The sequence below is a fragment of the Camelus ferus genome, chromosome 9, assembly GCF_009834535.1.
Source record: "Camelus ferus isolate YT-003-E chromosome 9, BCGSAC_Cfer_1.0, whole genome shotgun sequence".
Lineage (NCBI taxonomy): Eukaryota > Metazoa > Chordata > Mammalia > Artiodactyla > Camelidae > Camelus > Camelus ferus.
In genome coordinates this window covers 51,379,869-51,385,868 of record NC_045704.1, presented here as the reverse complement: position 1 = coordinate 51,385,868, position 6,000 = coordinate 51,379,869, and the positions used below count along the sequence as shown (strand labels likewise).

Below are 6,000 nucleotides of genomic sequence, written 5' to 3'. Positions count from 1 at the left end.
CCCTCCCAAGCTGGAGTTACTGCTGAGGAACCTTCCTCGTCAGGAAGCCTTGGCCTCTGAGTGTCTGCCAAGATCCGCAGAGATCGGGTCTCATAAATCTGTGCTGAGAGTCTTCCTCGGGGTGTCACCCCAGCCCCCCAAATTGGCATGCCTGTTCTCCTTCCCCACCATCAGCCTGCTGGGAGTGCTGACCTCTGTTTGCTGAGCTCGGTGTCTGTTTTCATGCAGGCTTCTGGGAAGAACCTGGTGGTGTGTGGCTTGTCACAGGTCCTGTACAAAGTACAGCAGTCTGTTCATTTTTCTCCATTAGGTCTTTTGGCCCAAGGACCTGGGAACGATGGATCAACTTTACCATGAGAGCTTTTCCAGTTGCCAAAGTGTGGAAGGTCAACATCACAGCTGCAGCCTTCACAAGGAGATGGAGTTGTTTATAGCCTGGTAAGCCACTGGAGAGAGATTTTAGGGGGTCCGTGTGAGAAATAGGACATGGGAAAGAGTTGAAACATCCTAGAAGTTCCCTGACCCAAGAAGAACTCTGAACACCACAACCAGGCATGTCCCTTGGTTGTGTGGCACCTGCCCACCTCCCATCTCATCCCTTACTTCTCCCCTCCTTGCCCTCCAAACTTCATCCATTTTGAACTGTAGTTGTTCCTTGGTATCCATGGGGGATTGGTTCAAAATCCACAGATGCTCAAGCCCCTTAAATAAAATGGTGTAGTATTTTCATATAACCTACACATATGTTCTTGTATAGAATAAATCATCTCTAGGTTACGTATAATACCCAGTAAGTGTAAATGCTGTGTAAATGGCTATAGTAAACACAATGTAAGTAGTTGCTGGCACATGGCAAATTCAAGTTTTGCTTCTTGGAACATTCTAGAAATTTTTTTTCAAGATTTTTGATCCACAGTTGGTTGAATCCACAGATGCGGGAACCGCAGATTTGGGGAGCCAACTGTCTGTCCATCATGTTCCTTCTGTTCCTGCTCAGGGCTAGGACTTTGTATGTGTGTTGGCTTTATCTGGACTGTTTCCCTCTTCTAGTTTGGCTAACTCCAAATTGTTCTCCATGATTCCCTTTGTATCTTTGTTACCAGACCTTCTAGAACCTTCCATATGAGGTAACTGTGCTTCCTCTGTGCTCTCATAACCCTTTGTTCATCCCTTATGTAAAATTCCCTCATCCCACTTAAGGCAATTGCTTATTTTTCCTTATTAACACAATGAGAGACTGTGTTCTCAGCACAGAACCCAGGAAGTGCCTCTTGGACACTCACAGAAGTAAGATAAGACACTACAAAGTATCTTGGGATGTAGAGTCAGAATTTGAACCTGACTTTCTATTGCATGATCTTGGGTAATTTCCTTAATGTCTCTAAAATTGCTTCCTTGTTTTTAAATGGTGATGGTACCACCATCCTTGTAGGACTGATGCAAAGATGAAAAGGAGACTTTAGGAGGTATTGGGTATGTTCATGACATAGATTGTGGTGATGCTTTCACAGGCGCAGATGTACCTCCAAAGTCATCAAGTTGTATGTGTTAAATAGGTACATCTTTTTGTATGTCACTCATACCTCAATGAAATGGTTTTTAGAAGATTAAAAGGAGCTAATGGGCATGACATACCTCACAGATGTTATTCATCAACACGCAAGGCCAGTTTGTATGGAATGGGCAGTAATAATTTTAAAGAATCTACCTCACCTTCCACAGGGACAAAGGAAACAAGATTCCCAAATGTGGGCACCATGAAAACTAATCAGAAGTTTTAAAAAAATAAGTACTTATTCTTGTAAGTATAAGTACTGAACATCTTCTAAGGGCCCACATACAATGTGCTTTGCATGCATTATCTTGGCATAATTACCATGCAAGATAGGAATTAACATCTCCATTCTATACATGAAAAAGAGTTTCAAGGAGAGTGTGCAACTTTCCCAAAGCCATGAGAGTTGCAGACTAAGAATTTGGACCCATGTCTGTCTAGTTTACTAGTTTCACAATCGGGTGATTTTTACCAGCCCCCTCTCCAGGGATCTCTGGCAATATCTGCAGACATTTTTCATTATCACAAACTGGGGGAGGAGGCGCTGCTGGTATGTGGGCAGAAGCCAGCAATCCTGCTAAACATCCTGCAGTGCGTACGACAGCCCCACCACGAAGACGTCTCCAGCCCTAAGTATCAATAGTGCTGAGGTCAAGAAACCCTGGTCTTGCTTCACCGCATTAAGGTTTTCCTTCATTCATCCTAGAGATAAAATGATGTTTCATTCGTATGGTTTTGATTGTATGGAGTCATGTAAGAGGGCAGTGCCATTTCAGAAAGTTGTCTGTGCCAATAAACTCAAATAACTTTGTGCCCTATAAAAAGGGGTGGAATAAAAATGGCCATGTAGACATTCACACAGTGAACAACTCAGTTAGAACTTTAGCCTAATTGGTTTATAGTTCAAAAACTCCACACCCAGGAATCTTGGATATGGGAGGGATACGGGTGTTAGAAACAGAAGGAATGCAGACAGAGGTTAGTTCCACCCTCTGCTCTACTTAGCGGCTGATTGTCATTGGGACATTTAACTGATCTCCCAGGATTTGTCCTCTTCATCTGCAAAATGGGGATATTAATGCCTGACTCAAAGAGCTGATGTAGGGATTATGTGACATAATGTCGTAAAGTGTTTAGTAAAGGCGATGGCAGGAACATAGTAGGTGTTCTGTGTTATCCCCAAAGAGCATCCTCTTTGAATGTGGTCTTTGCCTCATCCTCTGCATGTAAATGGCAGAAATTAAATTCACACCCGGTGAAAGCCTGTGCTTTCCTATCTCTCCTTGCCACCTTCCCAGCACTCACCTTTGATGGGACTGGTACCTCTGGAGGCGATGACAACAACCTTCTGACCCCAACAACCCCCCAACAAAATAGTGACAAATGATACTTCACTAGGGTAATAATCTCTCACATTCTTTTTCCCCCTTACATTTCTTACCCTTTTTTCTCCAGCTGCTGAACAGAAACCTTTCTGGTCACAGTGGTTGGGCAGAGGGGGGCACCTTCAGTGAGAAAGGATGCTGAGGGCATAGGTCTCTCTGATCATCTTCATCCTATACCTGGCGGATCTCCTGATTTTCTCTGTCTTTACATGTTAGGTATTCAGTTGAGCACAATGCCACTTAATCAAGATCTCCAACATGCCAAAAACTTGGCTAAGCACTGTATATGCCTCATCCTACTTTTTATTGATGCAAAGTCAGTTTGCAGTGTTGTGTCAATTTCTGGTGTACAGCATAATAGTCATATATATTTTCACTTTCGTATTTTTCATTATAGGTTACTACAAGATACTGAATATAGTTCCCTGTGCTATACAGCATAATCTTGTTGTTTATTTATTTTATATATACTAGTTAGTATCTGCAAATCTCGAACTCTTCCTGTTTTATCATGGTGCCCAACAAGATATTCAATAAATGTTTATTTTTTAAATGGAGGTACTGGGGATTGAACCCAGGACCTCATGTATACTAAGCACACACTCTACCACTGAGCTACACCCTCCCCACTGACATTCAATAAATGTTTGCTAAATGGATAATTTATGCAATAATTTTATAAGGTCAGAACTACACATCCATATTTTACAGCATCTCAGAGAGGCTAAGAAGCATGGTGAGGCTCACAGAGGAGCTGTGGGGAAGGACCAGCACCAGGACTCCAATTGTCTGTCTCCAGAGCCCACATTCTTAAATAGGACAAAGAACTGACGTGTAATGTGTAACATTAGATGGCACACACTAATCAGAGCCCACTGCCGATAGGAGTCATTCCACGTGCTGGCTATAAGTACGTCCCGCTTTCTCTGACTCATGAAAACATCTCCTTCATACACTGACTTATTCAATAGGTATTTATTGAGTTTATACTACTTCCCAGATGCTGTAAGAAAAACAGACTGAAACTCCTGCCCACCTATAGTTTCCACACCAGTGAGGTAGCAGGTGATGGTCCCTGAAGAGAGAAACAAATTATAATATAGAAATGCTGACCAAAGAGGTGAATGGGCTTCAGAAACTCTGAAGAACAAGGGGCCAGACACACACAGAGGAGAATACAGAGAGAGAGAGAGACCCATGCATGATGGAGCAGAGACTGGAGTTACGGAGCTACAAGCCAAGGACTGCCAAGGACCGCCAGCCACCACCCAAAGCTCAAAGAGAGAGCATAGTTCTGCCGATGCCTTAACTTTGGACTTCTGGCCTCCAGAACTGTGAGAGAAGACAGTTCTGTTGTTTTAAGCCACCGAGTTTGTTGTAGTTTGCTAGGTGTGAGGCAACCCTGGGAAATTACATACAGTAGCTCATTCATCGCAAGGACTCTCACAACTGGTCACATCTATTCAGGCTGAGAAGCCCTGCTTGTGAATTGGCCAAGTCTGAGACGTTCAGGGGCTTCTTCCAGGCACCTCAGCAGGTGGGATCCTGTCTTCCTTACCACAGTGCTGAGACACCTTCCACTCTTCCAGAAGGGCTCCAGAGTGCTTCTTCCCCAAAACTGGCTTTGTCAGACACCTTGAAGGTTGGCCGTCACACTGTCCTAGTGGCCACATAAGCAGGGGGCAGGCCCGCCTTTGCAGCCTGGCCTCAGTCCTGACTGCAGCATGAACTGAGGGGTTGGCTGTATCTCCTGGCCCAGCAAAAAGTGTTCTCACTGCCCAAGCTTATTGGCCTCACATCTTCTTTCCCTCCAAAAGGGTCAAAAAAGAGGGGGTATGGGGTTACACAGACTGCATCCTCTCTGTGGGGAGGTTTGGATTACCCTGACATGGATTTCAGATAATTAAGGGAAAAAAAATAGTTTTGTTTGCCCCAGAGTACTTCTTTGCTTGAACAAGTGTTCCTCATTAACTAAATAAGTTTTTTTCTTCACCCTGAATGGCAATGGCCTCTTCTTACTAGTGCAAAGTTCCTTGTCTAAAGAATTGTTTTAAAGAATTGAAAGGGGACCTGTTTCAAAAAGAGGGATGAATTCACTATTGGCAGGAAAAGAGAGAGTCTTCCAGGATGCTAATGGCAGGCATGGATTCAGACACACTTGGGCACCAGCTGTGTAATCTTGGTGAGTTAGTTACCTCTCCGAGAGCAGTCATTCTGAATTCACAGAGTAATTTTCAAAATTCAGAGAGATAATCACAGAAGTGCTTTCTTAAGCACTTGGTCAAGGACCCCATTGTCCTATAGGAAGATGGCAGCCCAGGGAGTGGTGGTGTTCACTCAGGCATTGGGACCTGGCGGGAATGGCTTATTAGCATTCAAGATATGTCCTAGATTCCATTGCTTGAGGATGCTCGAGGTACCAGAATGCTTTCTGGTGTGCCATGTGGACTTTATTTTGATACCAGACGGCAAGGAGGTTTATATTTGCCTGGATTTCTCTGTCCATTCCCTGCTTCTCCAGGAAACCTCCAGTGTAGTGGGGTCTGAGATGTCACCCTACTTGCAAGCTAAGAAAGTTAGTCAGCCAAGGTTTCATGGATGTCTGCAGAAGACGTGACATTCCTGGGTCAGCAACAGAGGACTTTATAACTCCTGGCATGGCCACCAGCATGAGCTTCATGTTTGTGTCAACTTCCCTTGCCCTGGGCACCCACAGGGTAATGCAGAGAGGGCCAGGCGACACACACAAGTTGTAGGGTGTGTCACAGAAGAGGAACCTGATCTTTTCTGCTGGATGATAAGCCTGCTGCCCATTGCTCCCGAGGGAGATACTAACTCTACCTTCCAAATCTGTTTGCTGGACATCCTTTAGAAGATGGTACGTAACAAAGGCAGTCAGTGCCCCTGCTCACAAGATGTGCAGGAATATGTAAGACTCATGGAAAATTGTCTTCTAATAGTTCTTATTCCTATTCTGTGTTAAAATTTAAAAAGCACAGTTCATTTGTGTCATTCATTCACAGGCATAGAAAACAAACTAATGGTTACTAAAGGGGAAAG

General features: G+C 44.0%; 1 protein-coding gene across 1 annotated transcript in view; it reads left to right on the top strand.

Annotated features, from left to right (window-relative positions):
- Window positions 1-310: 310 nt before the first annotated feature.
- ADAMTS18 (ADAM metallopeptidase with thrombospondin type 1 motif 18) overlaps window positions 311-6,000 on the top strand; it is a 189,343-nt gene continuing 183,653 nt past the window's right edge. Inside the window, exon 1 of the mRNA XM_032486789.1 lies at window positions 311-438. The gene's annotated coding sequence lies outside the window, so the exon portion shown is untranslated. The remainder of the gene's footprint in view (window positions 439-6,000) is intronic.